Source organism: Bos indicus, chromosome 28 (genome assembly GCF_029378745.1).
Source record: "Bos indicus isolate NIAB-ARS_2022 breed Sahiwal x Tharparkar chromosome 28, NIAB-ARS_B.indTharparkar_mat_pri_1.0, whole genome shotgun sequence".
Lineage (NCBI taxonomy): Eukaryota > Metazoa > Chordata > Mammalia > Artiodactyla > Bovidae > Bos > Bos indicus.
This window is the reverse complement of record NC_091787.1, coordinates 35,904,950-35,925,199: the sequence shown is the minus strand read 5'-3', so window position 1 is coordinate 35,925,199 and position 20,250 is coordinate 35,904,950. Positions and strand designations below refer to the sequence as shown.

General features: G+C 44.9%; 1 long non-coding RNA gene across 1 annotated transcript; it reads left to right on the top strand.

Moving 5' to 3' along the window:
* Window positions 1-82: 82 nt before the first annotated feature.
* On the top strand, window positions 83-19,832 carry LOC109553852 (uncharacterized). Its single transcript, XR_002180110.2, has 3 exons — window positions 83-401; window positions 13,519-13,593; window positions 14,061-19,832. It is a non-coding gene; the product is annotated as an uncharacterized lncRNA (long non-coding RNA).
* Window positions 19,833-20,250: the final 418 nt, after the last annotated feature.

Below are 20,250 nucleotides of genomic sequence, written 5' to 3'. Positions count from 1 at the left end.
CCGGGGGCGCGGCGCCGGGTGGCTGCTGAGAAAGGGGCGCCGCTTCCCTGGGCCTCCCGGCGCGGCGCCGCCCTCCGCGCCCGGCCCCCGCCTATAGCCCCGCCCCCGCCCCGCCCCTCCCGGCCTTCCAGTCCGCGCCCGGGCTGAGCCCGCGGGGCCCCGGGCCCCTTCGAACCAGTCTGGGCGGGGCGGGAGGCGAAGGCGGCTCTGGTCGGCGCTCGCCGGGTGGGTTCGTGGCGCAGGCCTAGGCGGGACCCGCACCCCGCGTTTGGGGCCTCCGCAATATGCGGACGCCACGTCGGCGTTGTCACTGACCCAACCGGAACCCAGCCTCCTTGAGAGCGCGAGCTCTGGGGGCCACGTTTCGCGGCGGGGCACGACGAGGGTGACCGGGTAGAGAGGTGAGCGCAGGGTTAGAAAAATGGCAGAATTGAAGATACAGAAAGGCGTTCCTGCCGGGCCTCAGAGTCTGGGAGTGGGGGTACGATTCCAACCTAGAATAGTAAATTAACGTTTATTCCTTTACACACCCACCGGCAGGTAAAGACTGGCTCCTGGTAGCTTTGGTGCTAAAAATACCAGGCTTTCTTTGGACCACCTGACGAGATTTGTCCCTCACCTTCATCCTGAGAAGATGGCTGAGAGGGTTCTTGAGGGGAAAGGGGGGCTAGAGGTACAGCCTGTGGTAGACAGGTATTCACAGTGCCGACTGGGCTCTGGTGTTAAAAATGCTGACCTCTGGGGTCTCAACCCACCTATCTGAAAAATGAGACCCAGGCACCGCCACTGAGCCTAGAACTCATTCAGTGGGGAAGAACTAGGCTATTCTGCTGGGCAGCAGGAAATTCGAATCTGTTAGAACTGGGCCGACAGACTGGTTGCTCCACCTTATGGTAAAAGCAACCAACAGGTTAAGTGCAATGTAAGGAGGAGATCTTGTAAAGGAACTGTTGGGTCCATTCTCAGTTTTTTCTTATTAAGGGGTATGCAGCCAGCCTCTGACACCCAGACAGCTCAGAGACCTTGGAGAACTGCCCATCCGTTCATCTAGAGGAGATAGTGGGTGTTTGATTGAGTGCCCGGCCCTGATTTGATGCTCAGGATACAGCCATAAACAAGACAGCGGAAGCCTCTTACTCCATAAAGCTGATTTTTGGTGATGGAGACATAATTGCAAGTTGAAGTAAATGCTGGGAGAAGAACAAGGGACTGGGTTAGAAGATAGGAGCCATTAATTCTTTAGGTGGAGCCAGCAGGAAAAATGTCTTTGAGGAGTTGATGTTGGAATTCAAGTCAAGAGAATGAGGAGATAGTGCTGGGAAAAGCCAGGGAGAGAAATTCTCCCAAATCAAGAACAGCTTGTGCCAAGGTCCTGAGAAAGTTAAGTTGTGAATGTGTCAAGGAGCTAGGAAGGAAAAAAAACAAAAATAATATGGCCAGAGTATGGAGCCTGGGAAAGAGAACCAGGATGATATGGGGAGGTGGGCGGGGACCAAGACATGTAAGACTGTGTCTAGGTTTGGTTCAGTTCAGTTCAGGTGCCCAGTTGTGTCCAACTCTTTGCGACCCCATGAATCACAGCACGCTAGGCCTACCTGTCCATCACCAACTTCTGGAGCTTACTCAAACTCGTGTCCATTAAGTCAGTGGTGCCATCCAGCCATCTCATCCTCTGTCGTCCCCTTCTCCTTCTGCCCCCAATCCCTCCCAGCATCAGGGTCTTTTCCAATGAGTCAACTCTTCGCATGAAGTGGCCAAAGTATTGGAGTTTCAGTTTCAGCATCAGTCCTTCCAATGAACACCCAGGACTGATCTCCTTTAGGACGGACTGGATCTCTTTGCAGTCCAAGGGACTCTCAAGAGTCTTCTCCAACACCACATTTCAAGAGCATCAATTTTTTGGTGCTCAGCCTTCTTCACAGTCCAACTCTCATATCCATACATGACCACTGGAAGAACCATAGCCTTGACTATACGGACTTTTGTTGGCAAAGTAATGTCTCTGCTTTTGAATATGCTATCTAGGTTGATCATAACTTTCCTTCCAAGGAGTAAACTTAGTCTTTTGATTTCATGGCTGCAGTCACCATCTGCAGTGATTTTGGAGCCCCCAAAAATAAAGTCTGACACTGTTTCCCCATCTATTTCCCACTGAAGTGATCAGACCAGATGCCATGATCTTAGTTTTCTGAATGGTGAGCTTTAAGCCAACTTTTTCACTCTCTTCTTTCACTTTCATCAAGAGGCTTTTTAGTTCCTCTTCACTTACTGCCATAAGGGTGGTGTCATCTGCATATCTGAGGTTATTGATATTTCTCCCGGCAGTCTTTAATCTCAGCTTGTACTTCTTCCAGTCCAGCGTTTCTCATGATGTGCTCTGTGTATAAGTAAAATAAGTAGGGTGACAATATACAGCCTTGACATACTCCTTTTTCTATTTGGAACCAGTCTGTTGTTCCATGTCCAGTTCTAACTGTTGCTTCCTGACCTGCATATAGGTTTCTCAAGAGGCAGGTCAGGTGGTCTGGTATTCCCATCTCTTTCAGAATTTTCCATAGTTTATTGTGATCCACACTGTCAAAGGCTTTGGCATAGTCAATAAAGCAGAAATAGATGTTTTTCTGGAACTCTCTTGCTTTTTTGATGATCCAGCAGATGTTGGCAATTTGATCTCTGGTTCCTTTGCCTTTTCTAAAACCAGCTTGAACATCTGGAAGTTCACGGTTCACGTATTGCTGAAGCCTGGCTTGGAGAATTTTGAGCATTACTTTACTAGCATGTGAGATGAGTGTAATTGTGTGGTAGTTTGAGCATTCTTTGGCATTGCCTTTCTTCGGGATTGAAATGAAAACTCACCTTTTCCAGTCCTGTGGCCCCTGCTGAGTTTTCCAAATTTGCTGGCATATTGAATGCAGCACTTTCACAGCATCATCTTTCAGGATTTGAAATAGCTCAACTGGAATTCCATCACCTCCACTAACTTTGTTCATAGTGATGCTTTCTAAGGCCCACTTGACTTCACATTCCTGGATGTCTGGCTCTAGATGAGTGATCACACCATCGTGATTATCTGGGTCGTGAAGCTCCTTTTTATACAGTTCTTCTGTGTATTCTTGCCACCTCTTCTTAATATCTTCTGCTTCTGTTAGGTCCATACCTTTTCTGTCCTTTATTGAGCCCACCTTTGCATGAAATGTTACCTTGGTATCTCTCATTTTCTTGAAGAGATCTCTAGTCTTTCCCATTCTATTGTTTTCCTCTATTTCTTTGCATTGATAGCTGAGGAAGGCGTTCTTATCTCTCCTTGCTATTCTTTGGAACTCTGCATTCAGATGCTTATATCTTTCCTTTTCTCCTTTGCTTTTCACTTCTCTTCTATTCACAGCTATTTGTAAGACCTCCCCAGACAGCCATTTTGCTTTTCTGCATTTCTTTTCCATGGGGATGGTCTTGATCCCTGTTTCCTGTACAATGTAACGAACCTCTGTCCATAGTTCATCAGGCACTCTGTCTATCAGATCTAGTCCCTTAAATTTATTTCTCACTTCCACTGTATAATCATAAGGGATTTGATTTAGGTTGGAGACCTTTCATTAAAGCATTGAAGGGTTTTATGCAGAAGACTAATGTATCCTGATTTTCTACTGTGTGAAGAATAAATTGGGTGGGTGGCAGGCAAAAATGAAAGCAAGGCGACAGTTAGACTCTTATGGCAGCCCTGGCCCAAACTCATTGTGGTTTGGACCAAACTGATGGCCACACTAAGATCAGTAGTTGAAAGATGCTGTTTTGGACGTGGACATCCATAGGATGGATGTGGGGGAGGCAACGGAGAAACGAAAGATGACTTTCAAGTTTCTGGCTGGAGTAAGTGGGTGAACAGTGCCTCATTTATTGGTTAGGGTAGGCTGGAGGAAAGGGACTACAGCTCAGACAGGCACATCAAGAATCCTGTGTTTATGTTGAGTTCAAGATGCCCATCAGAGATCCAGTTCAATTGTCCAGTCACTACACACCCAGAAGAGAGGCGTGGGCTGGAGGTGAGGCTTTGAGAGACATCATTCTAAAGATGGTAAATGCCTTGGGATCTGAGGGAGTCACCCAGGCCAAAGAGGTAGATGTAGAAGGGGGGAGGGGGGTTCAAGAGAGACCCAGAGGAGTCAGAAGAGTCAGAGCAAGAAAGAAGACTGAAAAAGGCTTCTTTTTCAAAAGGCTGAGGAAGCGAAAGGAGAACCAGAGAGTGCTATATCCCAGAGACTGACAAAACAGTGTTTCCAGAAAAGAGTGGTCAGCTGTGTTAGATGCTGCTCACAAACCAGATAAGATGAAGAAAGGGAAGGAGCCTTTGATTCTGGCAACATGAAAGTCATTGGTGCGCATGATAAGGGCAGTGTTCCTAGAGTAGTGGGTGGCTGCCACGCGATGGTAGAGTGGTTGTGTTTGGACAGCTTCTCCAACAGGGAACACAGAACTGGGAGAGGTCTAGAAGGGATGCGGAAGGACAGGAGGCTTTGGCAGAGAATGCTGGATGACCCTAACAGCCATTCTCCCCTATTTCCTTTATTATAGACTTTCCAATTCTAGCTGGCCACACAGCTCCCTTGACTAAAACCAAGTTTCTAGGACTCCCTCAGGGCTCCGCATGATCACATGACTCAGTTCTAGCCAACAGGAAGTAAATGGAGGTGAGCATGTGCAACACCGGATAAGTAGCTGTAAAGGGAAGTGGTGTCCTGGCCTCAGCCATTGTTTTCTCCTGACCAATGGAATATGTAAAGATGTAGCTGCAGCTCAAGCAGGCTTATTCAATGCTGAAGTGGAAGCTGTGTGTTGAGGATGTTAGGGCAACAAGTTTTTGGGTTCCTGATGTTTAGGGATTTGCTGTATCTACTCTGGGCTACCTACTTCATCCTTTGTTTTCCAGTGCTTATAGCCATATCTAATTTTAATTTTGGTTAGGATATTTGGATTTTATTCAAATGTGGAGGGAGTAGAACAAGCTTGCAGAGTGATAGGAATGACTCAGGAGAGATGGCAGGAGTGATGATTCGGAAGAAGAAGTAGAAGGAGATGGGATGTGGGCAGGAATGGTGCTGTCCCCTCTGGTAGAGGGATGCCCCCACCATTATTAAGGGGGATGTGGAGGCAGAGACGATATTTCCAGTGAAGGTTGGGATTGGAAAGATGATCATCCACACCTGATGATTTCTGCTTAACCCTGGATGGTGAAGAATGTCGTGAGCCTAGAACAAGGAGGAGAGAGTAAAGCCAACTTTGTGAATCATGGACCCCATGATGTTAGTGGTCCTGCCAGCATGAGCAGCCTCAGAGAGACAGCTGCTTCCTGGCGCAGTTGGCCATACTGCTGCAGGACATGAAGGGGGTGAGGGAAGTGCCCTAAAGCCAGCAAGGCCGCCACCCCACCCCCACCAGCCCTCACTGAGAGTTACTGTGACACTCACCTGCCATTCCCAGCTGCCCTTTGAGACCCACCAAGCTTTACCTGACCCATTTTTACAATAATTTGTTGTGGCTTTCAGAGAGCATCAGGGACACTCAAAACAGAGCAGGCCCATTTTCTTTTCCTTTTTTAAAAACTAAAAGGAATCACAGTGGTTATCATTTTGAAATGTACAGAAATATCAAATCACTATGTTGTGCACCGAGACTGACAGTGTTGTAGGTCAATTACATGCTTCAAAAGCAGACTCACGGGAGAAAGAGATCAAATCTGTGGTTACCAGAGGCGGGGCCTGGGCAGGAGGGGGATTGGATGAAGACTGTCGAAAGGGACAAGCTTCTAGTTGTGAGATACAGTACTAGGGATGTAATTAACACCGCTGTATGTTACATATGAAAGTCATTCAGAGAGGAAATCCTGAGTTCTCATCACAAGGAGAAAAATTTATTTTGTTTCTCTTAATGTATGAGTTAATGGTTGCTCACTAAACTTATTGTGGTAATCATTTTGATACTTGTAGATCAAATCATTTTACCATATACTTTGAACTTACACAGTGCCATAGGTCAGTTACATCTCAATAGCACTGAAAGAAGGAAGAAAAAGTACCATGTAACCTAAAGCGGAAGAATGGAGATATGGACAGTCCCAACTCATAAAAGGGCTGTATTTGAACGGTGATTTAGTTTCTGGGCTAGCCCCTAGAACTGTAATTGCCAAGAATATAACTGAATTATTGCACCTACTGCAAGCCTGAGGTATAGATTATCGGAACAGAAAATAGTACAAGGAGGGGTAAAAGAAAGAAGCTGAGAGTACTTTCTTCTCCTGGACCTGGAGTGGCTATAAAATTTAAATGGAGGAACTTGGCATTACCATCCTCTGACTTCCTCCTTTAACCCTCCCATCACCCCCCTCCCCCACTGCCCCACTCCGCCCCCCGCCCCGCCCCAGTCTGGTCCTTGTCCCAGGGCTGCTTTTGCTCACGCTGGGCTCCACTCTAGCACTTCTCTGTGTGTGTGTACAGGACAAGAGGTAGGGAATAAACAGAAACACCTTGAATATAAGAGGGATTTGGTGTCCAAGTGTTCCTAATTCTCAGCCTCTTGATCATGAGCAAAATATTTTACATCTCTGAGCCTTACTTATTTGTGAAGTCAAGATAGTAGAACCCACCTCACAAGCTTGTAGTAAGAATCAAATGAAATAACGTTTGTAAAACATCCTCTAAGCTAGAAGAAACTCTGTTTTCTTGGAAAGATGCCTTATTAGGGCCAGACGACCAAGGGTCCTCACTTTAGTCAGGATGTTTTGGTTGGAAGTGACAGAACCCTACCGAAACTAGCTTAGGCCAAAGGAAGGAAAATTATTAGAAGCATACTCAAGTCATTCACAAAATCAAAAAGAAGAACTTGAAACTCGATCGATTCTGGATACTAGGGGCTGATCCTGTGGGCTACACAGACCAGGAGCCCTTTTCTCTTTGTTTCTCCTAGTGCTCAGAGCTTGCCCCATGTTGGAAATGTGACTCCACATAACTCTACACTCTAGGAATCCCAAGGAAGGCCTTTAATTGGCCAAACTCTGGTCATGTGCCCACTCTTGAACCAATCACTGTGGCAAGGGAGAGAGGTTTCCCTAGTTCCACCAGGTACAGGTCAACATGTCCATCCCTGTGGTCAGTAGAGCAACATCTTTGCCAAAGAAGAGGTGGTGGGTGCAGGACCAGCCTAATTCTTGGCAGAGTTTTACAGTATATATATGCCTGGTATTCCTTAGGCCCTAAGCAGTCACTGAAAGGTTTTAGGCAAAATAGTAACATTATTACACTTGTGCTTTGAGAAGATCCCTAAGGCTGCAGAAGGATTGGAGGGACCAAAATTTTAAAATAGTTACGAAGGAACCTGTACAGTGGTTCAGAAAATTGATAATGAGGAAATGGTAAGAGGTGAACAGATTGAAAATATATTTAGGAGGTAGAACTGAGGGGGAACTAATAGGATGGTGACTAATAGGAATTCTGGCTGCATGGACAGTGATGCTGTTTACTGAGACCAGGAATCCAAGTGACTCTGTGTGTATTTGGTGAGGGGGTCACAACTTGGACCTCTTCCCTTTGAGAGATTTCTGGATAGAGAAAAGAGGTCCAAATTGCTGTTTGAAGTTCAGGAGAAACACCTAAGCAACATTATATATTTGAGAACTGTATTAATCAGAACTTGTTTTCGGTTCCTGTAACATCAACCCAACCACACTGCTTTAACTAAATGGTATTTGTTGCTCTTTGTTGCTCTCTTTATTGAAAATTCTGACGTAACGCCAAGTTTGAAGGTAAGCAGAGCAAGACTGGTCATTCAGGGCCCAGGTCTGCCCTGTCAGTCTGCTCTGGCTCTCCTTACTGGGAAGCTTGCATCCTCAGAGTCAGCTGTGGTCATACAGTGGCTGCTGCAACTCCAGCTTCCCAACTGCATTCCACATATGCAGGAGAAAGAGCAGAATGGATGAAGGAGCAGCACCTGTGTTAAGGAAAGCACACCTCTCCCAGAAATCCCCACTGCCTGCTGCTTATGCCTCATTGGCCAAGTCTGGTCACATGGAAGTCCTTAGCTCCATGAGAGGCTGAGAAATGTAATTTAAAGAAATAAGTCCAAGCCTGTTTGACAGAAAGAAAAGGAGAATGATTCTTGAGAGAGCTGCACAGAGAAGCTGATTAATAACTATAAAAGTAGAGGAAATTATCCTGGGACTGGGAGTTGAGAAGGGAGAGTAACTGAGGCCGAATCCCAATGAACGTGGGGCCAACCAGAAAGAGAAAAGAAGAGGGCTTAATTAACCTGAGAAAGAGCATCAGCAAGGCAGTTGCAAAGCCAGAAAGGTAGTATGTATACAAGTCAAGGGAAATGAGGGTTTCAGGAAGGAAGGAGTGGCCCCCAGTTTCCAGTGTTGCAAGGAGGACTGCAAGATGAAGCTGAGGAATAATGAGGATCGGCAGCTTCAGAGAGCTGGGTTAGTGGAATAATTGAGTCAAAAGTGGGCTGGAGACTAAATGAGGCTCAGAGTGAGATCGTTAGCTGGAAGATGATGGGGGTAAGAGGCTGAAGGAGAGGTTTGTTTGGATTTTTTATGAAGAGAGAGACTTGAAGACGTTTAAATGATGCAGGAAAGACAGTAGAAGAGGAGAGATCCAAGAGTCTGAAGGAAAAGAGATGATGCTTGCTGGAGAAGGTGGGAGGGACTGGGATTCAGGACAAGTGGGCAACCAAAAACTGAAGAGCCGAGTTGGATACAGATGTTTGTGGGTTTAGTGGGGGTCCCTGAGTGAAAGCAGGCTTTTTTTTTCCTTCTGAAAATAGGAGAAATAGGTCACCTGTTAAAAGAAAGTGGCTAAAAAAAAAAAAAAAAAAAGAAAGAAAGAAAGTGGCTGTTTGGTGGGATCCAGGGATTTTTAGAGAAACTTAGTAGAAAATGAGAGAAGCTTCTGAGGAAGGCAGGCAGGAAGGTTTGAGGATGGTGAACCAGAGTCAGAGTCACAGCTCAAATGAGACAGCCTTCATCAGTCCTCAGCGACTGGGGTGTGTCCCGGTGTAGAGAGCACAGACCGGAGAATTGATCAAAGTGTGGAGGGAGTTGCTGGAAAGGCATAATAGAAAACAATGGTACAGAGGGTTGAAGACAATTGAAGAGAAAGCACTGAAGTGTTGCATCATGAGCTGTGGGTGTTGGGGGAGAGAAGTGATAGCTGGAAGGGCCAGTAGACGGAGAGAAAGGAGAAGATGGGAGTGGAGCTGGAGGGCCCTCATTGACTACAAAAGACAGGAGTGGTTGCACGAGGCTAGGTCGGACAGAGGGATGTATCCACGGGTGGGAATGATTGAACTGGAATGAAGGAATCAGTGACCCTTGGAGTGAGGAAGTCAGGGTCAAGTATGGCAGGACTCAGGTGAGCCGGGCGCTAACATCTTTCACCCTGAGCTGTCTTGAATTAAGGTTGCCTTTCTTGAAAAGATCAGAGAGCCGTGGAGAAAGGTTAAAAGAAAGTAATTTGTTAGCCTGTCACCCAATGCCTACCCAAATATCTGTTTTAAAGAATTTGTAAATTTCCAAGGGCTTCTTGCTCCGATATGCAGCGGCCACCGCGGCTGTGAGTCTTCTGTCCTCAGAAGTATCCCTACCAGACCATAGAGATTTGTGATAGGATCCCATGTGTGAGCACAGGACACAGTGGAGCATACTTTAATGGTGGAGGCCAGGACTGTCATAGATGATGGTAACGGGGAGTCCTACCTATCTCTCCTTAGTTGTCCAACCTATAAACTGAGGGTGGGAGAGAGGGGACAGTTGTTTAGTAGGTAACCTCCCAGGGCCCTTCCAGCCTTGACTGCCTGTGAGTCAACCCTACTGTAATTTCTCCAAATGGGTGAAGACAGTTTTGCCAAAGCAGGAAGGTCCAGATGTTGCCAGTAAGACGTCAGAGGGAGGGTGCCAATCAGCGAGATTAAGAGTAAGGTCAACCCCAGCTTTGCCCCTGAAAGCTGTCTACTAGGGGAACTGTGGACTGTGTGCAAATGTGAAAATCACTTGACAGTGAAGAATTATTCCTTCTGAAATAATCTCATGTGAACTGACTTTGACAAAGCTATGCGTTTGTAAAACAACATGGAAAGGTAGGCTCAGAGTGAGTCACTCACCCCATAAGACGTAGAACCAGAACTGTTGGCTTTATGTCCAGACCTTTGTGTCTCAATCTTCCACCCCAGACTGGAGAGTCATGATCACATGGATTTGGGGATTCACTGAGCCCCTGGGACCCCTATGCTCAGGCTCTGCCAGGAGGGACCCTTGATAGGAACCCCAGGGAGGGGGACAGAGAGGCACCTGCCCCAGCTGCCTGAAGCAGAGCAGAGCAGAGGTGGATGCTGTACACATCACAAGCGCTTCTGCCTGGCTGCCTCACAGCTCTGGGGACTTTCCCCCGGTTCCTGAGAGAAGCTGGCTGTCCCTGGGGAGCAGTGCATGCTAGCTCCTGCGCGTGCACACACTGCCATCTAGGGGCAGCCAGCTGAACTGGCTTTATGGAACCACTGCTCTGTGTGTTGGGGCAGGAGAAAAGGGCTTTCGGTCTGGTCTGAGGCTGCTTCCTTCCTGGAGCACTAGTTCTCCTGGCTCCCCTCTCCTAGTTACCCACTCAGACAGGACTATGCGCCTCCTCCTCCGAGTATCCGAATCTCCCTTCCCTGTAAATGTTTCTTCTCCTCCCTGCTTCCACCGTCTCCACAGGCTCTCTGAGGTCTCTGTTGCTGATGTGACTTTAGATACCTTCCATGCACTGGCCACACTTCATGTTCATCACCAGACTTGCCCTGTCTCATGAGCCCCAGCCTCAGTCTAGAAGGAGAACTTGATTCCATGCTCCCCTTCCCCCAGGCCCTGAGAAGTTTATGTCCCTGAACTCTGCACAACTCCACAAGCCTGGTCCCCATAACCACATCTGAGCAGGTCCCCGTAACCACGGCTTTGACCACTGGCCTTCTTCACACTCGGTGATCCAGTCTGCCACCTCTAGTTCAGGGCTGGCTGCACAGCCTGCCCTTCAGGTCCCAGTGTTGGAATCCGTTGAATGGCTTCTGGCTGAAGGAAGCTGCCTCACCCAGAGTTCTTAGACCCAGAGCTTGCCAAATCCTCTTACCTCACTCTGGACAAGTGATGAGTGATCCTGGCTCTGGCCTCCCCATGGGGTCAGATGAAGCCAGAGTTCAGTTTCAGTTCAATTTCTCCCTCCACCCTGTCCTGCTTCCCTTACTTCCTGCACACAGGTCTCTGGATCAGCTTCTGTTTCCAGTGCACTTGACCACAGCACATATTATCACCTCAACTCAGAACATCTTCTGCCCATTCCCTTTGTATGAGAATACAGAAGGAAGAAACCAGCCAGCCCCACCGCTCAGCCAGGTCCTTCAGAAGAATGGGCCTGGATGTTCCCATGTCACCAGCTTCCAGAGTGTCACTCACACTCTGGCCCTAGTGTCTCCCTTTCTTTCTCCTGCTCCAGCTACTTCTGGCCAATTGGTCCCCAGTTTCCTTGCGGGGGCTCTGCCTGCTGCCCTGTGAGTCTTCAGCCCTTGCCCTCTTCCTCTTTCAGAGAGGCACATTTGTGTACCCCAAGAGTGAGAAGCTGATTACCTTGGTTGACTGTCACCCTCTATATCACTTCTTGGACAAAACTTTTGTGCTAGCTTTGCAGGTTGGTCTGCCTTGCATACCTGACCAGTCCATGGGGCCCTAACTCAGAGTCCAGGACCCACCTCTGGTCCAGCCACTCTGTCCAGGACAGTTTGGGGTACAGAGCTCTGGTGAGGGGACTCCAGTGGAGCTGCTGCATGAGAGCCCCAGGAGAGGGCAGTGATGCATGGCAAATGAGTGCATAGTGCCTCTCTTGTCTGCTGCTAGGGCTGCTGACTCGAGATAATAAAGTTTGATCTACATATTAGCATTTGCAACCAGTTTGAGTATGAGTATGCAGATCCGGTTTTGTGATGATTATAGTCTTATTGGTCGATTTTTAAAGGTGTTTAAAACATTTATGAGACTGAATCATCAGAATTCGGAAGAGTGTCATTGACTACACTTAACTTCAAATGTTCAGGGCAATCTACTTTGTTAAAATTATAAAAGGTCAATTTGTTAACTGTGGGGGTTTATTGTTTAGTCGCTAAGTCGTGTCCGATTCTTTGCGACCCCATGGACTGCAGCATGCTAGGCTTCCCTGTCCTTCACTGCTCAAAAAAGTCCTTCACTACCTCCGGGATTTTGCTAAGTTTTGAACAAAATCCCGCAGGTAGTGAAGGACAGGGAAGCCTGGCATGGGGCAGTCCTTGTGGTTGCAAAGAGTCAGACATAGTATGTGAATATTTAAAGAAATGTTAACTGTTTCCGCTTTCCCATGTTGCATGTGAGACAAAGTGTGGAGCTGGCTGTGTTTCTCTGTGTACACAGAGTTCCTTGGGCATTAAAGAGTAAGCTGTGGGGAGCCCAAGGGGTGCTGAGAGTCAGTCCAGGGAGCAGGACACTCTCACTGTCTGTGCACCGGGGGTGAGAAGGTGTCTGTCCTGTGCTCTGCCCTGTGGCCCAGCTGGGGCCACTGAAGGGGGCTGACCCTGTGCTCTAGGGTAAGGGATTCACTGCTGGTGGCCCCCCAGCCCTCACCCCACACAGGCCTGAAGTTGATTCAAGGTTCTTTTGAGTCATGAATGTTGGGGACGAGATGAATGCCAGATAAGGGCAGCTGAGGCCCCTGCCTGGCAAACGTGTCAAAGGCTTCCTGCTTGAAAGGGCAAGCCGCACAGCCCACCCAAGGAGCTGGCTGTGTCTCTAGGCCCAGCTCCCCAGCCCCTCTGGCCCTCAGGGCCCTGGCCTCCTCCTCCTCTTGAGTATGGGCAGTGCCGGGATAAGGGCCTGGCAGCAGGCTAGTCTTCTCTCCCCCTATACAGGCACAATTAGAAAGAGCACAGGGAAGGCCCAATGCCGACTGGATCCACTGACAGGCAGAGCAACTCTCCCAAGGGCTTGTCTGAATTTGCATTCCTCTCCAGGCCTCCTCTCCCCATGCAGGCCCATTGGGCTTACCCAGCCATACTGATTCTATACAATTTAATGTGCCCTGAGCTTCATGCCACATCTATAACCCTCTCGGAGGGGCTGAGGGTGAGGGTGCAAAAAACTTTTGGTCAGTAAATCAGATACAGAGGTTTACTAAGCAGATAGGATAATGCTAATTTTATTACTTCATTAAAAATATTTAATTAGTTAATACATTCACATGTATTAAAGTTCAAAAAGGCTTTGGAACGGACATTTTCTTCTCACCTGTGTCCCTAGCACCCTCTTCCTCAAAGCAAATACTGTTACTGTTCGTTTATTTTCCCGATAAGGGCAGCAGGCTAGTCTTCTCTCCCCCTAGACAGGCACAATCAGAAAGGGTAGAGGGAAGGCCCTTATCAGGATGTTATGGAAGACGCTGTCGGTTGAATCCTCAAATCCATTCTGTTTTCTTTTTCTAGGGATAGAGTCACCAAAGTTTGGCAAGGTATAAACCCATCCATGAGAAAGACTACATTCTCCCAGCCACTGTTACAGTTAAGTACAAGCATACCTCATTTTATTGAGCTTTGCTTTGTTTATCTGTGTATGTGTGTTTACAAATTAAAGGTTTGTAGCAATGCTGCATCAAGCAAGTTTATAGGCGCCATTTTTTGTCAACAGTATTTGTTCACTTTGTGTCTCTGTGTCACATTTTTGGTAATTCTCATAATATTTTAAACTTTCATCATTCTTATTTTTGCTATGGTGATCTGTGATCAGTTATCTCTGATGCTACTACTATTGCATAAAGATTACTACTTGCAGAAGGCTCAGATGATAGCGTTTTTAGCAACAAACTTTTTAAATTAAGATATGTACATTATTTTCTTAGACATAATACTACTGCACACTTAACAAATTACAATACAGTGTAAACATTACTTTTATATGCACTGGGAAACCAAAAAAAATTCATCTGACTGGCTTTTTTTTTTAATTTTCTATATTTACTTTTTTGCAGTAATCTGAAACTGAACCCATGAAATCTCCAAGGAATGCACGTGCAGCCCTTAATCCTGGCCAGTAGGATGTGAGCAAAAGTGATACATGCTTCTTCTAGGTCATACCTTAAGAGAAAGAAGTACGTTTAACCTTTGACAAAATTCAACATCCTTTCATGATAGGATTGAGTATGATTAAGTATGGAAGGATCTGTTCCATACCGACAGATTAAGTATGGAAGCATTATTCCTCAACCCACAGCTCACGTCATACTCAATGGTGTAAAGTTAAAAGCCTTTCCTCCTAGGATCAGAAATAAGACAAGGATGCCCACTACCACCATTTCTATCCAACATAGGACTGGAAGTCTTAGTCAAATCAATTTGGCAAGAAAAAAATAAATAAATAAAAGGCATCTAGTCAGAATTTCATCAGAATGAAATCTGTTTACAGATCACATGATACAGATCACTCTGAAGGCCACCCTGAAACTGCTAAAACTCATAAATGAATTTAGTAAAGTTGCAGATATAAAACCAATATATAAAAATCAATTGTATTTCTGTACACTAACAACAAGCTATCTAAAAGAGCAAGAAAGCAACCTAAGCTTTCTAAGTTAATAGATAGCTAAGCTAAAAGACATCTATCACTGGAGAAGGAAATGGCAACCCAATCCACTATTCTTACCTGGAAAGTCCCATGGACAGACGTGCTTGGCAGGCTACAGTTCATGGGGTCACAAAGAGTCAGACACAACTGAGTGAGTGAGCGCACGGTAGACATGTGTAAGCACATTCCACACAGCAACTACAGAACACATTCTGCTCAAGTGCCTGGGAAACACTCTGGGCGCTTATTTGGCTGCTTCACGTCTTAGTTGCAGCACATGGCATCAGGCTTAGTTTCTGTGTGGCATGTGGGGTCTTAGTTCCCCAACCAGGAATCAAACTCACATCCCCTGCACTGCAAGGTGGGTTCTTAACCACTGGACCAGGGAAGTCTCCCTAAAAAACATTCTTAAGTATAGACCATATGTTAGGCAATCACATAAATCTTTAAAAAGTAAAATAATTGAAATCATACAAAAGCTTATTCTCTGATCACAATGGAATGAAATTAGAAATCATTAACAAAAGGAAATTTGAGGAATTCACAATTATGTGGATATTACGCTTCCCTGTTAGTTCAGACAATAAAGAATTTGCCTGCAATGCAGGAGACCTGGGTTCAATCCCTGGGTTGGGAAGATCCCCTGGAGGGGAATGGCAACCCACTCTGGTATTCTTGCCTGGAAAATCCCATGAACAGAGGAGCCTGGTGGTCTCATGGGTCCATGGGGTCTCAAAGAGTCAGACATGACTGAGCGACTAGCACACAAACAACATACTCCTAAATAACTAAAAGGTCAAAGATGAAATCAAAAAGGATATTAGGAAATATTTTGAAATGAATGAAAACAAAAACACCGCATACCAAAGTTTATGCAACCAACACAGTGCTTAGATGGAAAATTATAGCTGTAAACATCTATATTTAAAAAAAAGGAAGATCTCAAATCAATAACCTAACCTTGTACCTCAAGATACTAAAAAAGAAGAGCAAACTAAACCCAACACAAACAGAAGGAAGGAAATAATAGAGATTAGTGCCAAAATAAATGAAATAAAAATGTAGAAAAAATGGAAAGAGGAAATCAACAAAACCAAAAGCTGATTCTTTAAAAGGATCAACAAAATTGACAAATCTTTAGCTAGACTAGTAAGAAAAAAAAAGACTCAGTTTATTAAAATCATTAATAAAAAGGGCCATTATTTTATTTTCAGAAATAAAAAAGATTATAGCAAAAAAGAAAGCAATCTCATTTACAATAGCATCCAAATAATTAAATAAACCAAGGAGGTAAAAGACCGGTACACTGAGAAGTATAAGACATTGATGAAAGAGCCTAAAGAGGATACAAGAAAAAAAAAGGGAAGGAAAAGAAGAAGACACAAATAAATGGAAAGATATTCCATGTTCCTGGATTGGAAGAATTAATATTGTGAAAATATCCATTCTACCCAAAGGAATTTACAGACTCAGTGTAATCCCTATCAAATTTCTAATGGCATTTTTAGAATACCTTTTAGGGAAACCTATCGTAAAACCCTAAATAGCCAAAGAAATCCTAAAAAAGAACAAATCTAGAGGCATCACACTTTCTGATTTTGCACTATAGGGAACATTCCATGCAAAGATGGGCACAATTAAGGACAGAAATGGTATGGACCTAACAGAAGGAGAGATATTAAGAAGACGTGGCAAGAATACACAGAAGATCTATACAAAAAAGATCTTCATGACCTAGATAACCACTATGGTGTGATCACTCACCTAGAGCCAGACATCCTAGAATGCGAAGTCAAGTGGGCCTTAGGAAGCATCACTACGAACAAAGCTAGTGGAGGTGAATTCCAGTTGAGCCATTTCAAATCCTAAAAGATGATGCTGTGAACATGCTGCACTCAATATGCCAGCAAATTTGGAAAACTCAGCAGTGGCCACAGGACTGGAAAAGGCCGTTTTCATTCCTATCCCAAAGAAAGGCAATGCCAAAGAATGCTCAAACTACCACTCATCTCACTCATCTCACATGCTTGCACTCATCTCACATGCTTGCAAAGTAATGCTCAAAATTCTCCAAGCCAGGCTTCAACAATATATGAACTTCCAGATGTTCAAGCTGGATTTAGAAAAGGCAGAGGAACCAGAGATCAAATTGCCAACATCCGTTGGATCATCGAAAAAGTGAGAGAGTTCCCGAAAAACATCTGCTTTATTGACTATGCCAAAGCCTTTGGCTGTGTGGATCACAACAAACTGTGGAAAATACTTCAAGAAATGGAAATACCAGACCACCTGACCTGCCTCCTGAGAAATCTATATGCAGGTCAAGAAGCAACAGTTAGACCTGGACTTGGAACAACAGATTGGTTCCAGATCGGGAAAGGAGTACGTCAAGGCTGCATATTGTCACTTGCTTATTTAACTTATATGCAGAGTACATCATGTGAAATGCCAGGCTACATGAAGCACAAGCTGGAATCAACATTGCTGGGAGAAATATCAATAACCTCAGATATGCAGGTGACACCACCCTTATGGCAGAAAGTGTAGAGGAACTGAAAAGCCTCTTGATGAAAGTGAAAGAGGAGCGTGAAAAAGTTGGCTTAAAACTCAACATTCAGAAAACTAAGATCATGGCATCTGGTCCCATCACTTCTTGGCAAATAGATGGGGATTTCCCTAATAGAAACAGTGAAAGACTTTATTTTCTGGGGCTCCAAAATCACTGCAGATGGTGACTGCAGCCATGAAATTAAAAGATGCTTGCTCCTTGGAAGAAAAACTATGACCAACCTAGATAGCATATTAAAGCATCAGAGACTACTTTGCCAACAAAGGTCAGTCTAGTCAAAGCTTTGGTTTTTTCAGTAGTCATTTATGGATGCAAGAGTTGAACTATAAAGAAAGTTGAATGCCAAAGAATTGCTGCTTTTGAACTGTGGTGTTGGAGAAGACTCGAGAGTCCCCTGGACAGCAGGGAGATCCAACCAGTCAATCCTAAAGGAAATCAGTCCTGAATATTCATTGGAAGGACTGATGTTGAAGCTGAAGCTCCAATATTTTGGCCACCTGATGTGAAGAGCTGACTCATTGGAAAAGATCCTGATGCTGGGAAAGATTGAAGGCAGGAGGAGAAGGGGACGACAGAGGATGAGATGGTTGAATGTCATCACCAACTCAATGGACATGAGTTTGAGTAAGCTCCAGAAGTTGGTGATGGACAGGGAAGCCTGGCATGCCACAGTCCATGGGCTCCCAAAGAATCGGACATGACTGAGCGACTGAACTGACGGACTGAATGTTTGTGGTGATCCACACAAAGGCTTTTGCATAGTCAATGAAAAGGAAATAGAGGTTTTTCTGGAATTCCCTTGCTTTCTCTATGATCCAATGGGTGTTGGCAATTTGATCTCTAGTTCCTCTGCCTTTTCTAAACCTAGCTTGTACATCTGGAAGTCCTCAGTTTACATATTGCTGAAGCCTAGCTTGAAGGATTTTGAGCATAAAATGAGTGCAATTGTACAATAGTTTGAACATTCTTTGGCACTGCCCTTCTTTGGGATCAGAATAAAAACTCACCTTTTCCAGTCCTGTGGCCATCAGCAAAAGGTTTTGTAGCCTCAGCTCTGGGGGCTTAATTCAGAGCTCTTTTGTCTTCTTCAAAATGTTGGTACTGACCTGTTTGGGATCCTATAACATCATATTTCTGTAACTCTGTTTTACCCCATAAAGTGAGGGGTAAGATCAAGATTTTAACTCATTGAGTCTATGGTGGGAGTATTTCAAGTAGGAAATGGAACCAGCGTGTCTTGCTGGATGTAGAGAGTAGTTTGAGGCATTATTTGTTGGAAAGAAGCTCTGCCAGGAGAGGAGTTTCCAGAGACCTGGCCTCTGCCTCTGGCTACTCCGTGACTTCTCCCATTCTAAATATGGCTGGGCCAGCCCTGAGCATGTACTTGTGTAATGAGAAGGTTCTCTCGCCAACTCTTTGGTTCCTCTGAATCAAGAGAGACAGGATAAGTGCTCATTTCTTTTTTTCTTTCCCAGGTTTTAAAATGAATTAATTTTCTAGTATCATCCAAAGACTTTTTAATTTTTTTTTTTAGCGTTTAAAAATTTTTAAAGGATTGTTGTGAACTTATGAATTTAAACATATCTTATATGGTCTAATCCATCTTAACTAAAGATGCTCATGTTGTCCCATCTTTTGCAAGAAAGAACCCTTCACGGTAGATCTTGAGTCCTTTCTTTCTACAAGCCTTCAGCGGTTTTGGAGCACTTGCTTGATAACTGATATGACAAGATATTCCAGGTGAGCTTGTACACATTCTTTGCCCTAAGCTTGTAATCAGCCATTTCTTTGATGTTGGAAGATGACAGTGTGGGCTTATCTGCTGGACGGAGGAGCCTGGTAGGCTGCAGTCCATGGGGTCGCTAGGAGTCAGACACGACTGAGGGACTTCACTTTCAATTTTCACTTTCATGCATTGGAGAAGGAAAAGGCAACCCACTCCAGTGTTCTTGCCTGGAGAATCCCAGGGACGGAGGAGCCTGGTGGGCTGCCGTCTCTGGGGTCGAACAGAGTCGGACATGACTGAAGCAACTTAGCAGCAGCAGAAGAGTTTTTTCATGTTTCTGGACTGAACACCATACTAACTAGGGCATGGGTGTCTCTTATCTAGCTCTTAAACAGATGCTCTATTCAAGGCTTAAGATATAGATGAGGAACATTCCTTATACTTCTCTAACATACCACAGTTGTTTCTCAATTTAAGCCAGTGTTTTCCACCTTGACTGCACACTATAACCCCTAGGAAGCTTTTTAAAAAATACTGGATCCATCCTGGATGCACACCCAGAAATTCTGGTTTAACTGGAGTAGGGTCTGGCCTGGGCATTAGTTGTAAAAGTGTGAAGCAACCGGATGGTGCACAGCCCTGGCTACACAGTTTATCATTCCATATGTGTTTTTACACTTTACTTCATATGTATGAAGCTTTAAACATTACTGTTGGTCAGTCTTAAAATTTTATGTAAATTGTGTGCTACTGAGTATAGCCTTGGGAAGCTTGGTTTTTACCTAAGATTGTTTTTATGCATCTCAGTTGATACTTAGACCCCTGGTTCATTCATCCCAACTATTGTGTTAACAGCTTATTAAAACCTTACTTCTACACCATCATTTTCTGCTCTCTTTTACTGCAAAATTCACGAGCAGTTAGTTGTTCAGGTCAAAGATTTTGGAGTCATCTTTGACTCCTCTTTTTTGTGTGTGTGTCCCAAATTTATTTATTTGGAAATCCCCTTAGCTCCATCTTCAATCTTCAAATACATCTGACAATTTCTCACCACCTCTACGGCTACCACCAGCTTCCAGCGATCATTATCTTTTGCTTGGATTATTGCAGTAGCATCCTAACTGGTCTCCATGGCTGATCTTCTATCATCGATCATCGAAAAGCAATCAGAATAATGTAAGTCAAATCATTCCTCTGCTCAAAACCCTCCAAAGGATTCCCATCTCTCAGTAAAATTCAGACGTTTTACCATGGTATGCCAGAACATGGTGTACATTTCCACCATCTATCTCACCACCTTCT